Source organism: Triturus cristatus, chromosome 5_1, assembly GCF_964204655.1.
Source record: "Triturus cristatus chromosome 5_1, aTriCri1.1, whole genome shotgun sequence".
NCBI lineage: Eukaryota > Metazoa > Chordata > Amphibia > Caudata > Salamandridae > Triturus > Triturus cristatus.
In genome coordinates, this window is record NC_140587.1 from 73,215,289 (window position 1) to 73,232,980 (window position 17,692).

A 17,692-nucleotide genomic window follows, 5' to 3' on the forward strand; every position below is an offset into this window, starting at 1 on the left:
GTAGGGGGAAGTGCGGCGGGTGGTGTTTAGGGTCTAGGGCAGTGCAGTGGTGGTCGGGCAGTGTAGGTGATAGTGCAGGGGTTGGTGTTTCAGGGTTTAGGGCAGTGCAGTGGTGTTTGGGCAGTGTAGGGGGTTGTGCTGGGGGTGGTGTTTCAGGGTTTAGGGCAGAGCAGTGGTGTTCGGGCAGTGTAGGGGGTCGTGCTGGTGCTGATGTTTCAGGGTTTAGGGCAGAACAGTGGTGTTCAGGCAGTGTTGGGTGACTTACTGGGGTGGTGTTTCGCGGTTAAGAGCAGAGCCTTGGTGTTCGGGCAGTATAGGGGGACGTGCTGGGGGTTGTGTTTCAGGGTTTAGGGCACAGCAGTGGTGTTCAGGCACTGTAGGGGGTTGTGCTGGGGGTGGAGTTTTAGGGTTTAGTGCAGTGCAGTGGTGTTCACGCAGTGTAGGGGGTCTTGTGGGGTTGGTGTTTCAGGGTTTAGGGTAGTGCAGTGGTGTTGGGGCAGTGTAGGGGGTCGTGCTGGGGCTGGTGTTTCAGGGTTTAGGGCAGTGCAGTGGTATTGGGGCAGTGTAGCGGGAAGTGCTGGGGTGGTGTTTTAGGGTTTAGGGCAGAGCGGTAGTGTTCATGCAGTGTAGGGGGTCGTGCAAGGGGTGGTGTTTCAGGGTTTAGGGCAGAGCAGTGATGTTCGGGTAGTGTGGGGTGTTGTGCAGGGTGTGGTAATTTAGGGTTTAGGGCAGTGCAGGGGTGTTCGGGCAGTGTAGGGCGTTGTGCAGGGGGTGGTGTTTCAGGGTTAAGGGCAGTGGAGTGGTGTTCTGGCTGTGTAGAGGGTCGTGCTGGGGCTGGAGTTTCAGGGTTTAGGGCAGTGCAGTGGTGTTTGTGCAGTGTAGGGGATTGTACTGGGGCTGGTGTTTTAGGGTTTAGGGCAGAGCAGTGGTGTTCGGGCAGTGTAGGGGGAAGTGCGGCGGGTGGTGTTTAGGGTCTAGGGCAGTGCAGTGGTGGTCGGGCAGTGTAGGTGATAGTGCAGGGGTTGGTGTTTCAGGGTTTAGGGCAGTGCAGTGGTGTTTGGGCAGTGTAGGGGGTTGTGCTGGGGGTGGTGTTTCAGGGTTTAGGGCAGAGCAGTGGTGTTCGGGCAGTGTAGGGGGTCGTGCTGGTGCTGATGTTTCAGGGTTTAGGGCAGAACAGTGGTGTTCAGGCAGTGTTGGGTGACTTACTGGGGTGGTGTTTCGCGGTTAAGAGCAGAGCCTTGGTGTTCGGGCAGTATAGGGGGACGTGCTGGGGGTTGTGTTTCAGGGTTTAGGGCACAGCAGTGGTGTTCAGGCACTGTAGGGGGTTGTGCTGGGGGTGGAGTTTTAGGGTTTAGTGCAGTGCAGTGGTGTTCACGCAGTGTAGGGGGTCTTGTGGGGTTGGTGTTTCAGGGTTTAGGGTAGTGCAGTGGTGTTGGGGCAGTGTAGGGGGTTGTGCTGGGGCTGGTGTTTCAGGGTTTAGGGCAGTGCAGTGGTATTGGGGCAGTGTAGCGGGAAGTGCTGGGGTGGTGTTTTAGGGCAGAGCGGTAGTGTTCATGCAGTGTAGGGGGTCGTGCAAGGGGTGGTGTTTCAGGGTTTAGGGCAGAGCAGTGATGTTCGGGTAGTGTGGGGTGTTGTGCAGGGTGTGGTAATTTAGGGTTTAGGGCAGTGCAGGGGTGTTCGGGCAGTGTAGGGCGTTGTGCAGGGGGTGGTGTTTCAGGGTTAAGGGCAGTGGAGTGGTGTTCTGGCTGTGTAGAGGGTCGTGCTGGGGCTGGAGTTTCAGGGTTTAGGGCAGTGCAGTGGTGTTTGTGCAGTGTAGGGGATTGTACTGCGGCTGGTTTTTCAGGGTTTAGGGCAGCACAGTGGTGTTTGGGCATTCTAGGGGGTCATGCAGGGGTGTGGTGTTTCAGGGTTTAGGGTAGTGCAGTGGTGTTGGGCAGTGTGGGGGTAGTGCTGGAGTGGTGTTTCAGGGTTTAGGGCAGTTCCGTGGTGTTTGGGCAGTGTAGGGGGTTGTGCTGGGGTTGGTGTTTCATGGTTTAGGGCAGTGCAGTGGTGTTCTGAGAATATAGGGGTTCATGCTGGGGCTGGTGTTTCGGGGTTTAGGGCAGTACAGTGGTGTTCGGGCAGTGTAGGGGGTCATTTGGGGGGTTTTGTTTCAGTGTTTAGGGCAGAGCAGTGGTGTTCGGGCAGTGTAGGGGGTCGTGCTGGTGCTGGTGTTTCAGTGTTTATGTCAGAGCAGTGGTGTTCGGGCAGTGTAGGGGGATGCCCTGGGGGAGTTTTCCAGGGTTTAGGGCAGAGCGTTGGTGTTCGGGCAGTGTAGGGGGTCGTGCTGGGGGATGTGTTTCAGGTTTTAGCGCAGTGCAGTGGTGTTCAGGCAGTGTAGGGGGACGTTCTGGGGTGGTGTTTCAGGGTTTAAGGCAGAGCAGTGGTGTTCAGGCAGTGTAGGTGGTCGGGCTGGGAGTGGTGTTTCAGGGTTTAGGGCTGTGCAGTGGTGTTCGGACAGTGTAGGGGTTTTGGAGGTGGTGGTGTTTCAGGGTTTAGGGCAATGCAGTGGTGTTCGAGCAGTGTAGGGGGTCTTGCTGGGGGTGGTGTTTCAGGGTTTAGTGCAGTGGTGTTTGGGCAGTGTAGGGGGTCTTGCTGGGGGTAGTGTTTCAGGGTTTAGGGCAGTGCAGTGGTGTTCGGGCATTGTAGAGGGTTGTGCTTGGGGTTGTGTTTCAGGGTTTAGGGCAGTGCAGGGGGTGTTCGGTCAGAGTAGAGGGTCGTGCTGGGGGTGGTGTTTCAGCGTTTAGGGCAGTTCAGTGGTGTTTGGGCAGTGTAGGGGTTTGTGCAGGGGGTTGTGTTTCAGGGTTTAGAGCACTACAGAGGTGTTCGGGCATTGTAGAGGGTCGTGCTGGGGGTGGTGTTTCAGGGTTTAGGGCAGTGCAGTGGTGTTCGTGCAGTATAGGGGATCGTGCAGGGGTAGGTGTTTCAGGGTTTAGGGTGATGCAGTGGTGTTTGGGCCGTGTAGGACGTCGTGCTGGGGCTGGTGTTTCAGGCTTTAGGGCAGCGCAGTGGTGTTTGGGCAGTGTAGGGGGATGTGTGGGGTGGTGTTTTGGGCAGTGCAGTGCTGTTCGGGCAGTGTAGGGGGTCTTGCTGGGGGTGGTATTTCAGGGTTTAGGGCAGTGGTGTTCAGGCAGTGTAGGGGGTCTTGCTGGGGGTTGTGTTTCAGGGTTAAGGGCAGTACAGTCTGTTCGGGCAGTGTAGGGTGTTGTGCTGGGGCTCGTGTTTCAGGGTTTAGGGCAGTGCAGTGGTGTTTGGGCAGTGCAGGGGGTCGTGCAGGGGGGTGGTGTTTCAGGGTTTAGGGCAGTGCAGTGGTGTTCGGGCAGTGTAGGGGGTCGTGCAGGGGGTGGTAATTTAGGGTTTAGGGCAGTGCAGTGGTTTTCGGGCAGTGTAGGGCGTCATGAAGGGGGTTGTGTTTCAGGGTTAAGGGCAGTACAGTCTGTTCGGGCAGTGTAGGGTGTTGTGCTGGGGCTCGTGTTTCAGGGTTTAGGGCAGTGCAGTGGTGTTTGGGCAGTGTAGGGGGTCGTGCTGGGGCTGGTGTTTCAGGGTTTAGGGCAGTGCAGTGGTGTTTGGACATTCTAGGTGGTCGTGCAGGGGTGTGGTGTTTCAGGGTTTAAGGCAGTGCAGTGGTGTTGGGCAGTGTGGGGGGTCGTGCTGGGGTGGTGTTTCAGGGCTTAGGGCAGTGCAGTGGTGTTCGGGCAGTGTAAGGGGTCGTGCTGGGGTTGGTGTTTCAGGGTTTAGGGCAGTGCAGTGGTGTTCTGAGAGTGTAGTGGGTCATGCTGGGGCAGGTGTTTCAGGGTTTAGGGCAGTGCAGTGGTGTTCGGGCAGTGTAGGGGGTCATGCTGGGGGTTTTGTTTCAGTGTTTAGGGCAGAGCATTGGTGTTCGGGCATTAAAGGGGGACGTGTTGGTGCTGGTGTTTCAGGGTTTATGGCAGATCAGTGGTGTTCGGCCAATGTAGGGGGATGCACTGGGTTGGTGTTCCAGGGTTTAGGGTAGAGCAGTGGTGTTCGGGCAGTGTAGGGGGTCATACTGGGGGATGTTTCAGGGTTTAGGGCAGAACAGTGGTGTTCAGGCAGTGTAGGGGGCATACTGGGGGTTGTGTTTCAGGGTTAAAAGCAGAGCAGTGGTGTTCGGGCAGTATAGGGAGACGTGCTGAGGGTTGTGTTTCAGCGTTTAGGGCAGAGTAGTGATGTTCGGGCAGTGTAGGGTGTCGTGCAGGGTGTGGTAATTTAGGGTTTAGGGCAGTGCAGTTGTTTTCAGGCAGTGTAGGGCGTCGTGCAAGGGGTGGTGTTTCAGGGTTAAGGGCAGTGCAGTGGTGTTTGGACAGTGTAGGGGTCATGCTGGGGCTGGTGTTTCAGTGTTTAGGGCAGAGCAGTGGTGTTCGGGCATTGAAGGGGGTCGTGCAGAGGGGTGGTGTTTCAGGGTTTAGGGCAGTGCACTGGCGTTGGGCAGTGTGGGGGTCGTGCTGGGGGTGGTGTTTCAGGGTTTAGGGCAGTGCAGTTGTGTTCGGGCAGTGTAGGGCTTAGTGGTGGGGTTGGTGTTTCAGGGTTTAGGGCACTGCAGTGGGGTTCAGGCAGTGTAGGGGGGTCGTGCTGGGGCTGGTGTTTCAGGGTTTAGGGCAGAGCAGTGGTGTTCGGGCAGTGTAGGGGGGTCGTGCTGGGGGATGTGTTTCAGGGTTTAGGGCAGTGCAGTGGTGTGCAGGAAGTGTATGTGGTCGTGCTGGGGGTGGTGTTTCAGCGTTTAGGGCTGTGCAGTGGTTTTCAGACAGTGTAGGGGGTTGTGGAGGGGGTGGTGTATCAGGGTTTAGGGCAATGCAGTGGTGTTCGAGCAGTGTAGGGGGTCTTGCTGGGGGTGGTGTTTCAGGGTTTAGTGCAGTGGTGTTCGGGCAGTGTAGGGGGTCTTGCTGGGGGTAGTTTTTCAGGGTTTAGGGCAGTGCAGTGGTGTTCGGGCATTGTAGAGGGCCGTGCTTGGGGTGGTGTTTCAGGGCCCGATTCACAGAACTAACTTAAGACAAAATCCTAAACTTACTACTTTTGGTATTCACAGAAGTTAGGATTTTGTCTTAAGTTTGTCTTAAGTCTGTCTTAAGTCTGTCTTAAGTTTGTCTTAAGTTTGTCTTAAGTCTGTCTTAAGTCTGTCTTAAGTTTGTCTTAAGTTTGTCTTAAGTCTGTCTTAAGTCTGTCTTAAGTCTGTCTTAAGACAAACTTAAGACAAAATCCTAAATTCTGTGAATACCAAAAGTAATAAGTTTAGGATTTTGTCTTAAGTTAGTTCTGTGAATCGGCCCCTCAGGGTTTAGGGCAGTGCAGTGGTGTTCGGTTAGTGTAGAGCAGAGCTTTCCAAACTCTGTGTCGCGACACAGTACCGTGTCGCCTGCCGTGCTTGGGTGTGTCGCGCAACGACGAGGAGACGCGCTCTATTCTTTCTTTCTAGGACCTAAAGTGACGTAAGTGCGTGACGGACCTGTTTATTTAGGAGTAAGCATCGTCATCCGTATAATCTGTGTTCCTCTGTTTTCAGGGCCGTTAGTGTTTCCTTTCCGAACACTGTCTCTACGAGGAGCAGAGGTCGGAGTGAGCAGGATCGGCAGGGGACGGCGTCCCCGTACTGCTTTAATTTCATAGAGTCTGTTCCCTTAATTTCTGTTTTTTAAACATGCCTCCCCGACTCGAGAAATCACGACATACGATAGTTAAGGCTGGGCTTTGGGGACAGGCAGAACGGGCAGAGAAGACAAGGAAAGTATCCATTTCTCCTGCCGCTGGCAGCTGCACGCACCCCCCTCTCTTTGTTCCCCCTCTTCCCTCTCCTTCTGTCTCACGCCTCATTTGGTGAAAATAGAGACTTCAAGAAACAGGTATTACCTACTCTTTGCTCCTTTCATTTATTTGCTCCCCTGTGAAATGGATCCAAAAAAGAAAAAGACTTTTGCTGGAAACATCGTATTTCTGAAATTTTTCAGTTTTTAAGTGCAGGCTCGGGGTGTAGAGAAATAAAACATTCAAAATATAAATAACTAACTCAATCAAGACAGAGTGGTTGTAAGGTGGCCAGATTGATTTATTCACACATAAACACATTAGCGCCACTTCACAGTGTTTGCCAGTGAAGCGCTACTTTTGTTTTCTCGACTCTCTTTGAACAGAATTGCTTTCCCGGGGTGGGAACGTGCACTAATCCTGGAGGTACTGAAATACCAGATTGATGGGTGAACTAGAAAACAAACTGTGTACAGCGGCTGTGTGTACACGAATGAGGGGCCATATTATCAAGTAACGGCGATAACATTATCGCCGCTTTAGTGGCAGGAAACTGCCGCTAAAGCGGCGATAATGGGCTTGATAATATGCCCTCGAGCATTCCCATATAAGCCCAGGTTCTGGTGTGAACCTGGGCCTCTATGGGAATTCACAAGGGCATATTATCAAGCTCATTATCGCCGCTTTAGCGGCAGTTTCCTGCCGCTAAAACGGCGACAATGTTATCGCTTTCCTTGATAATATGGCCTGTGGTCTTTTGAAGCCACACTGCTTATATTTTTTAAGGATATAAGCAATGGGCATTGAAACGGGTCACTTCTGGGCGTCAAATGCGCAGTCCAGTCCGCTCCCACTTCCCGGAACTCGGTACGTTTTTCACACGAGTGGTTGCCCGGTGACAAGGAAGATTGGCGGGGAGTAGATGGTAAGGTTGTGTCATCTGCTGCAGCCGCCTCAAAATGTGCCCAATTACATTTTTTACTTTGAACAAGGTCTGTATGCTGCCGTAAAAAGAGAGAGGGGCCCTGCAGAACCTATGTAACCTGGGTCCTCCAAAAGCTTCTGAGATGGCCGATTTATTGTAGCGAAGTAAAAAAACATTAAGACGGATATTGGAATACTAATTTGAAACCCATGGGAGCAAAGTTGAGAATCAGAAATGTATTAAAGCATTAAAGATAGTGGAAAAGTGTTATTTCAGCAGCCGCCTTCTTGAAACAGATGTATGGCTTATCATAACCTCACTTGAAACCTCTTTCCCTCCCAGCATGCACAGCCCCTTAAGTTTCAGAAAGAGAAACTAAGATCGCCATTTTCCTTCGGTTCCCCTACAGTGCCTCTGCGCACTGAGCAGCGCAGAGAGTAAGGCCAGAGCAACGTTGGTAAAAGCAGGTAGATTTTTTGCTGTCCAATCCTCTTCTATGAATTTGCTGTTTGTGCGTGCGTGATTCGGGCTTCCTTTCAGCACTGTGATAAAGTGACAAAAGGACCAAAGAGTTAAACGCAAGCCTAGTTTAAGTGTTGAGGCTGCTTCATTTGTTTTGTTTGTGTTCAATTATGTTTGAAACTGCTTAGCACTAGGTTTTGGTGTGTTTAGAGAAGAATTCTAAAGTGTGTGATAGCATTTCAGGTTGTTTAAATTAGGGCTTACCTGCAGAGTTGAACAGGAGGTGAAACGTGTGATCTGATACAGAATACTACCTGAACCCTTCCTATTCCCTCATCCACCACACACAATTTCCCACACGCCAAGACATTCCACACATACTACCACTCACCAAGAATCCTCATCTAACACCATAACCAGCCTTACCACCAGAAAAGATCAGACCTTCCTACCCGCACCTCTCACAATTATAATTACTCTGCACAACCCAACACTACACAAACCCGTCCATCCACGATTCTCATGCTCACCTCTCAACAGCTCTCGTCAATCATTGAATTTAGAGCACTAAAACCAGACACACACTGTCCCCATCCCCTTTACTCATACCCATTCCAGTTTCAACAAATGCAAAAGACAAATACCAGTCACATACACTTCACATTCACAAAACTACATTCTAAACGTGAGTGTAGCTGAAAGGGTGGAATGCTAGACAGACACGTATGGCACACAAAAATGTAATGGGGAGCGAATAGTACCTGAATGGTTTTGGTAATTTTCGAATTCTTTACAGATGTTACTGCAAGCAACTATGCTGCAAGCTTTTCCCTATTAATAGCAATATTTCAAAGGCACAAGGATGACAAATTATTGCATTTGTCCCTGTCCCACTGGTCCTTTGGCAGAACAAGTCTAATATGTTTCTGACTCTGCTGCAGCCCACAATAATCGAGCACCGTGACGTTGACGGGATGGGACAAATACATACAAAATGGTGACTTAATACATGGGGCTGATCATGGGGGAAGAGAGTGCTGCATTGAATGCATTGTGTTCACTGCAAAATAGCCTCGAACAGATAAAAGGAAGATACATGAAGACGCCACGTCAGAAGAGTAAGTAGCGGCGATAGTGCATGCCAGTGAAACCCCATCTCCTCCTGATAAAAATGATGAAGATGTCTGACATGCTGCCCGGCCGTGTCCCTTTAAAAACAAAATTTGAATAATACTGTAATTTTCATTTTAAACGGGCAGGGCCTTCTCTATTTAGCCCCCCCCTTCCCCTAATTTTGGAACCTACTATTTTACAAATTGCATCTTAGCTAATCCTTCATAGGCTTTAAAAAGGAACTTCAGACTTACTTATTTTAGGAGTATCACATTTTGTATGCCCCGCGCCTAAAGCCCCTTCGGAGTACTATGGGCCTGAGTAAAGCAGGCAGTCAGACAACACTGACTGCACAAGAGCATTACGTGGCAGAATGAATGCAATTATGCATAGGGCGACAGTGGAGCAGTCAGTAAGCAGCCTGAAGTCTTTAACCAGCAGGACGTAATTACGAGGGTAAAGTAACACGTGGGACTTTTTTTGGTACTTCCAAGTAGGTATTTTTTCAATGTCATAATATTTATGCCATTAAAAAGGGGGCGGTTTAAGGGTTCAGGTGGTGGGACGAGTAAGGGTTCAGTGTCGTAAGGGTTATAAGGGGTGTTTAGGGTTCAGGGGTGGATGAGGGTAAGGGGCATTTAGGGGTTTTAAAGGGTTTAGGGATCGAAAGGGGTATCCGACCTTCAGAAAGCTTTCTGCGAAGTAGTCTGTAATCATGTTTACATTTTAAACAAGCCACAAGTGGTAGCTCAGCGTTCTAGTGTTAAATTTTAATAATCTGCCTGCTGCACAACTGTCTGTTTTGTTTGCTCATTCTTAGAAATACAGACAGGCAAAGGGCGGTCAGGTGTTTTTTTTTTTAGGAATGGGGTTGCCAAATGTGGAACGTGGGCTGCGCAATTTGCCTTGATAAAAAGAAAACAGCTGTTTTGTTTCTGGGATATGAGAAATCACAATTTTATATTTCTGCTTTTTATCGCATTTTAGGGCTCTGTAAACAAAGAAGCAGTCGCGGCTGCTGCCTGGAAGCAGCAGTGGGGCGGGTGGGGTGGGGGGACGGGGTGGAAACCACCAGTTTAAATTAAGCACTGCTCTTTTCCCTATCTCCATCCTCACACATCTGTCCTTCTTTCACCTGGTCTCCTTTCTATCGCTTCATGTCTCTTCCCCTCGTGCCTTTCACTCAGTCTTATCGCCTCCCTCCCTCTCATTTTTTCATCCTCGTTCGTCCTAAACCTAAACTCTCTTCTTTGTTTCTCTTTCTGTTCATTCTATATCCTTCCTCTCATATCCATCACTAGTCTTCTTGTTTCTCTCCATCTTCCACCGTCTTCCACTTCTTTGTTCTTTCCCTGCCATCCTTATTTCTGGTTCTTCACTATCTCCTTTGCTCATTCTGATCTCCCTTTCTTTTTCTGACGCTTTTTTCTCTTTTTTCAACCTTTCCTTTCACAAATTTTCTCTCATATGTAATTTTTGATATATGAGAGCAAACTATCTTATAAATTGGTCTCAGTTTTCCAAAATGGGCTTTCCCCCTTCTAGTGTGAACTGGCTCGGGTGTGATCATCGGCACTAGCCACTATGTTGGCCTGGTAGATTGTTTTCCAAAGGCTTCTTTTTGTTCTAGATCTGGTAGTGTAAATTTCTCATCCAACTTGTCTAAAGGGTTGGCTGAGCATGCACCCGCCCTTTTTGTGCCGTAAATCACTGGGGCATGTGTCAATGTGTGTATGATTATATTCTTGTTTCAGGCACAAACTTAACCTTACAACCAGTTTTGCCAGTCACTGTCTTTGTTAGAACAGATTCACAATTGCTTTATTAACCTTCCTGCTTTTTCGAATTTGCTTGAAAATGCACCATTTGCCCACTATTTTTTCAAACTTTTCTCGGGGGGAGAACCCCCCGAACCCACCTTAAGTGGTTCAGGCAGGCTCGCTTCGCTCGCTCGCATTACCGTGTCACTAGGTCGCGATTGTCTAAAAGGTGTGTCACCAACATGAAAAGTTTGGAAAGCTGTGGTGTTGAGGGTCGTGCTGGGGTTGGTGTTTCAGGGTTTAGGGCAGTGCAGTGGTGTTCTGAGAGTGTAGTGGGTCATGCTGGGGCTGGTGTTTCAGGGTTTAGGGCAGTGCAGTGGTGTTCGGGCAGTGTAGGGGGTCATGCTGGGGGTTTTGTTTCAGTGTTTAGGGCAGAGCATTGGTGTTCAGGCATTAAAGGGGGACGTGTTGGTGCTGGTGTTTCAGGGTTTATGGCAGATCAGTGGTGTTCGGCCAATGTAGGGGGATGCACTGGGTTGGTGTTCCAGGGTTTAGGGTAGAGCAGTGGTGTTCGGGCAGTGTAGGGGGTCATACTGGGGGATGTTTCAGGGTTTAGGGCAGAACAGTGGTGTTCAGGCAGTGTAGGGGGCATACTGGGGGGTAGTGTTTCAGGGTTAAAAGCAGAGCAGTGGTGTTCGGGCAGTATAGGGAGACATGCTGGGGGTTGTGTTTCAGCGTTTAGGGCAGAGTAGTGATGTTCGGGCAGTGTAGGGTGTCGTGCAGGGTGTGGTAATTTAGGGTTTAGGGCAGTGCAGTTGTTTTCAGGCAGTGTAGGGCGTCGTGCAAGCGGTGGTGTTTCAGGGTTAAGGGCAGTGCAGTGGTGTTTGGACAGTGTAGGGGTCATGCTGGGGCTGGTGTTTCAGTGTTTAGGGCAGAGCAGTGGTGTTCGGGCATTGAAGGGGGTCGTGCAGAGGGGTGGTGTTTCAGGGTTTAGGGCAGTGCACTGGCGTTGGGCAGTGTGGGGGTCGTGCTGGGGGTGGTGTTTCAGGGTTTAGGGCAGTGCAGTTGTGTTCGGGCAGTGTAGGGCTTAGTGGTGGGGTTGGTGTTTCAGGGTTTAGGGCACTGCAGTGGGGTTCAGGCAGTGTAGGGGGGCGTGCTGGGGCTGGTGTTTCAGGGTTTAGGGCAGAGCAGTGGTGTTCGGGCAGTGTAGGGGGGTCGTGCTGGGGGATGTGTTTCAGGGTTTAGGGCAGTGCAGTGGTCTGCAGGCAGTGTATGTGGTCGTGCTGGGGGTGGTGTTTCAGCGTTTAGGGCTGTGCAGTGGTTTTCAGACAGTGTAGGGGGTTGTGGAGGGGGTGGTGTATCAGGGTTTAGGGCAATGCAGTGGTGTTCGAGCAGTGTAGGGGGTCTTGCTGGGGGTGGTGTTTCAGGGTTTAGTGCAGTGGTGTTCGGGCAGTGTAGGGGGTCTTGCTGGGGGTAGTTTTTCAGGGTTTAGGGCAGTGCAGTGGTGTTCGGGCATTGTAGAGGGCCGTGCTTGGGGTGGTGTTTCAGGGCCCGATTCACAGAACTAACTTAAGACAAAATCCTAAACTTACTACTTTTGGTATTCACAGAAGTTAGGATTTTGTCTTAAGTTTGTCTTAAGTCTGTCTTAAGTCTGTCTTAAGTTTGTCTTAAGTCTGTCTTAAGTCTGTCTTAAGTCTGTCTTAAGTTTGTCTTAAGTTTGTCTTAAGTCTGTCTTAAGTCTGTCTTAAGTCTGTCTTAAGACAAACTTAAGACAAAATCCTAAATTCTGTGAATACCAAAAGTAATAAGTTTAGGATTTTGTCTTAAGTTAGTTCTGTGAATCGGCCCCTCAGGGTTTAGGGCAGTGCAGTGGTGTTCGGTTAGTGTAGAGGGTCGTGCTGGGGGTGGTGTTTCAGGGTTTAGGGCAGAGTAGTGATATTTGGGCACTGTGGGGTTGTGCTGGGGGTGGAGTTTCAGGGTTTAGTGCAGTGCAGTGGTGTTCGGGCAGTGTAGCGGGTCGTGCTGGGGCTGGTGGTTTTCGTCCTGGGTAGTGGTATTTTTATTAGATAATAGACGCTTATGGTTGATTCACCTAGTATTTATGAGAATTGTATTATTCGCGGTGCTAGAGGGTTGGGGAGAACCACCAGCCTCCCTAAATTATTGTGGCAACAGCAACAAAAAAAATCATCCAAAAGGTATACCCAAGCACACGCAGAATTTCAATTTGCAAAGTTACAAGGTCATTTTTGCATGAAACAAAATAAGTCAGTCTTTGCTTCTTTCTTGTGGATTTCCTTCTTTTAATACTCCTGTTTTAACAGTAGTTCACCAAGCCAACACGTGTTTCGTCGCCTTCGTAAGATAGTACATGCGAATTGTTCACGGCTAGGTAGAGATTGATATAATATTTGACATTAGTGTATCGATATAGTCATCCTCGTAAACGTTTGTTATTCCGATCCAACAAATGTGCTCCCAGGGTGATTATAGTGGCATTGTTTTGCTTGAAGTGATGGTGTCACACGATTGTGACATACATTCATGCGGGGTGTACAGACAGTGACACATGATCAGGTGTAGTTCATATACATCATAAATATTTGTTAGTGCTGAATATGTGAAGTGCACATGATAATGACTTGTTATGTGGTAGCAGGTGATTTATAAGTGACGCGTTCCATGATTTTGTAAGGTATGTATAGTCTCTAAAGATCGGTCTCCCAGTGGTAACCATAAGGTGGTACAGAGGTAGCTCGAAAGAGTGAACGGTGTCAGGGTCTTTATCCCTAATAAATCAGAAATAGAATTGACCTATAAGGAGACCACTAACCTGAATACTGTCTTCAATAGTGGTCTGCAAGAGGTTTATAGAAAAGAAAAGGACACACAACTGTGTAAATGCATGTCCAAGATAACTGTTTATAGTGCTGGTTGTATTAAAGGAACACTATTGTGGCGAGCCATATTCAATACGTACATAAAGTGTGACGATAATTCCAGGTCACACTATCCTGTGACGCAAGGGGGTACCCTGTTAAGGGCTTCGCACTCCGTTCAATAAAATTTCAGGTTTTCAAAGTATTCCATCCCAATCTATAGATGAAAAAGATAGAAGAAACGTTTCTGCTTTAGAACCTTGCGTCTAATCTTAAGTCAAAATGGAAGCAGTTCACTCGTTTTGGGGAGTTCTCACACAACTTGCGTCGTGTAAGAATAGGTTTTAGTTGTATTTCCTTACCTTTATGTTTCTTTTAGTAGAGCCTAACTGGGGGGTGTAGCTACCTCCTCGCGCCGGACTCCAAATACGAGTGCCGGTTTCGCGTTGCGTGCAGGATTAATTAGTGTTTCCGTATCACGTGATTGCAGCTAAAACACGTGATTAGATATATTTAGCTCCAATACGAAGGCTCATGTAAGCGTAGTGCCCAAAAAAATCAGAAATGTGTGTAATTCGAGTCCGATATGATTCAAAATCAAAGTGTATGTTGTTGGTAATGTCTATGAACATACTGGGAAATAACCCCGTATATTTATACAACAATATTTGTATAATTCACGATATTTGGTTGAGTCTAAAATGTTACCCTAAATATACCCATATTAGTGGGTAGGACAAGTGAAGTGTAGCAGGGCGAAATTCGCTTGCAAATATCGTGTAATCCACACATAAGTGGTATATTTTGAGTGTATATACACAGTCCCTATGGCGGCCATATTGGGACGGGAAACAGTCTCGAATACATACATACGAACTTGGTGGCGGCCATATTGAGATAGGATAGGATTTCCGGGTAAAATCGATGTCGAAACTTTATTATTCTCCGATTGTGCACAGTGATGCAAAACATGAAAAACACGAAATCTTATTATCGGTTATGGTTATATTAAAACTAAGGTCGGTTGAGATAGAATTCAGGACCACATCGGCTGCATGCACAGTAAGTGCAATGGTTTTGGGTTAATTTTTCCAAAACACATTATCAAGAAACAACATTGGCCTTTAGATATTGCCGTATTGTTCCGCAGGTATCCAAAATGTATAACTTAAGAAAAGGAGGAACTGTATCGTGTTCTGTCATTCCGGTAAAGCACTGCCCAAAAAACACTATATTCCCTAATGATTTAAAAAGATCGATAGAGGCTACACATACCGGTCTATGTGTAGTCAAGACTTCAATTCATCCAATATTATTCCTCAGTGACTATTATGTATATGTGACAGACCTGTATATACAACATCGTAGCACTGGATATGAGAAAGACATTTCATTAGACGCGTTCCTGTTTCCCTGATGCCGTTAGAATATGTTACATGGTTACACAAAGACAATGCATGTACCAGGATACAGAGAAACATCTTATATTCATTTGCCTAAGAAATAATGCATCTCATCATCAACATTCATCCCAATATCAGTCGTTCGTAGTTTCAGAATCCAAGATGCTTCGTTTCTGCGAAGCGTGAGTTCCCTGTTACCACCCCTAGGGTTCCTTATGGTCTGCTCTATTCCATAGAATGTGAAGTCCTTGTGTTGACCCTGTGACTGGCATTCCAAGATGTGTGTTGCGATCGGGTATCTGAGGTCACCCTGTTTTATCGCCCTCATGTGTTCCCCTATTCTTACACGTAAGGGACGGATCGTGCTCCCCACATATTTTTTGGTACACCTACACTCAATGATGTACACTACAAAATTGATGTTACAGTTGATGTTTGTAGTGATTCTGTAGCGTTTGTTGTAGGGACCTATGAAATCCAGTTTTTTATTGTCTGCCCCTTTGCAGGCTGAACAATGTCCACACCTGTGGAAACCCATCATGTGTGCTGATAACCAATTTTTGTTGACTGTGGGTGTAGGGTAACTGGGGCTGAGGAGATTTTTAAGACAAATTCCTTTCCTGTAAGTTATCTCGGGTTTATTATCAATGACCCCCATCATAGTCTCATCTTTAGTCAGAATATGCCAGTGTCTGTTAAGACTTTTAGTCAGAATGGTAGAGAGATTGTTAAAGTTCGTAATGAATCTGATCTTGTTTTCATTCTCTTTCTTGTTGGTTGTAGTCTTCAGGGTAGTTTCTCTTTTGACTCTACCGATCCTTGCTTCAGCTTTCCCTAGGGTGTGTGCATTATAACCTCTAGATTTGAATCGTTTTGTCATTTCTTCCGTGCATTTTTTGAAGTCAGAATCTAGACTGCAATTGCGTCTAGCTCGAACAAATTCCCCATAAGGGATGGCATTAATCTGGTGCTTGGGGTGTGCACTTGATGCATGCAGAATTGCATTGCAAGCTGTATCTTTACGATACAGCCTACTATGTAACTGGTTGTTTTTTATGTATAGTTCAGTATCGAGAAATGTTATTTTATCCTTACTATATTCATGTGTAAATCTGATGTTCCAAGTGTTACTATTGAGGTGTTCTACGAATTCGATCAGTCTGTCATTGTCCCTGTCCAGATCATGAGGCATTAAAGATAATGGGGTAACCCAGTAGCCCTCAGAACCTGGGCACTATAGTGAAAGCAAAAAACAATGGTTCTGTCGGGAAACATACAGACTTATTTGGGTATGTACTTAATACAATGGAGAACAACGAAGGACACACACACAGCCAGAATAACAGAAATGAATTCGTTTTACTGGATGGAATTATGTCAATTATCATATAGAAACACCGAAGTGTTTACAGGATGAACCAACCAGGAAGCACGTACAAAATTAAACAATTAGTGATACACTGTGTACTTTAACAAACCAAAACATCACATATCACAAATATGTACAATGGACAATACATAAAGATAGACAGGCAGATCCAACTTACAACGCATAAACCACAACAGGCTATAATTTCCTAATTCTGTATGTGGATTTGCATGGAAGCATTGGACAAGTAACGTCGACGTTTCAACCCTATATGGTAGTGCCAATTAGTGTGCATCAAAGGTGGGTCTTCATCAGGACAGAAGATTGGTTGGGAACCTGTAAGCGCAAAGAATTTTGTGTCAGGGCAATGTGTGTGTCACATGACAAGGAAACAATTAAAATTTCCTTGTGCGGCAAAGTAGCTCACCTGGGAAAACCGATTTGGTCTATTGGAAATAGATTCCTCGTGTCACATTAATGGTCAGCCGGCATCTAATTTGGTAATGGATTCTGTAACAATTAGAGAATAGGGGCTGTAGAAATATTCTCACGGACTCCTTATCAAAGTAATTAGAATATAACAAATTTTAAAAGGAGGCACGTACCTGAACGACGGTAATTTCATTTAGAGTAGATGAGTGGTGCCGTCATAACGATCGCCACGTACTGCGAACAGAAAGGCACCATGTTTAGGGTCGCCAGGGGGTATTTGAATAGATTGAAGTTAATTAACAGAAGGGATAGATATCATGTATTACCGCTCACGGAGTAGCGAAAATTACATATAAGGACAAAACAATTATGAAGTTTTACATGAAGAACGGCAAAAAACGCCAAAAGTGCGTTGTTCCTAATACACATAGGTAACTGGAAAGGAACCAGTATTAGAGCTATTTAAATCTTAACGGGTGATCATACACCACAAGGAGGTTTGGCAATTATAGCAAAGCCTTTTTAAGAAAACAAAGCGAAAGGGAACTAAGTAAAAAAGCCAGTGGCGTTGGTGCAGCAACTTACATGGTATCCGTGTACTGGACGTCTTTATCCGTCAAAACCTCGGCTGCTAATGACAGCAAGCGCGAGGAGAAGCTGACTATATGACGTAGTCACTGAGGCCGTGTACATGCGGGAACCTCGCTAGGTGAGTGATCTCTAAAACCCGGGATGGAGCAATGTGGCATCGGCTCCGTACTCGTAACAATCGGAGAAATACGAACAACTTTTCATGTGTATTGTGAAGTAATACTGGGCAATAATTCACAAAGTGAGCGGGGGCCCTCGTGATAGTATCATAAACATACAAGCATGTAGGGATACATATACATCAAGTATCAGGTATATTTTGGCAAATCAATAGTAAATGTATTCTCAAATCAAATAAAAACATTTCAAGTGCAAAATTAGACAATGAAGCATAAATGTCATAAAAGTCAGCACAGAGTTTCTCCCATATGTGCAACGCGACTTTGGAGTAACAATAGTGTTATGCCTGAGAGTATTAAGCAATACATATTACTCGGAATGGTATCAGGTACCTCATATATAGATAAATTCTCATGTAGGTAAAGACATCATAATAAAACCACATGGTATATAGAGTAGTGTCATGGTGTTGCCTATTTCAATTGTTACAAGGTATTCCTATCGCAGGACATATTAAAACTGATACAATGTCGCCATATTGTAATAATTAAATATGCCAAGCGCATATACATACTTAGACCACATAGGGGAATAAGATAGGCTGTAATCAGAAACATGTTATGCATTCTGCTATAACAAATGACAGACAAAATGGATGCAGGGTTAGAATGTGCGACCTGCAGTCATATTACAGTTTACTCATTTGTAGATAAGTCTCTTCATGTTCATTCAAGCCCGAGATGGTTGCCTCAAGAAGATGGATCCAACGACACTCTTTATAGTTGAGAGAAGTGCCAACACTACCACCCCTCCTGTGTAATGTGATTTTTTCCAAGACC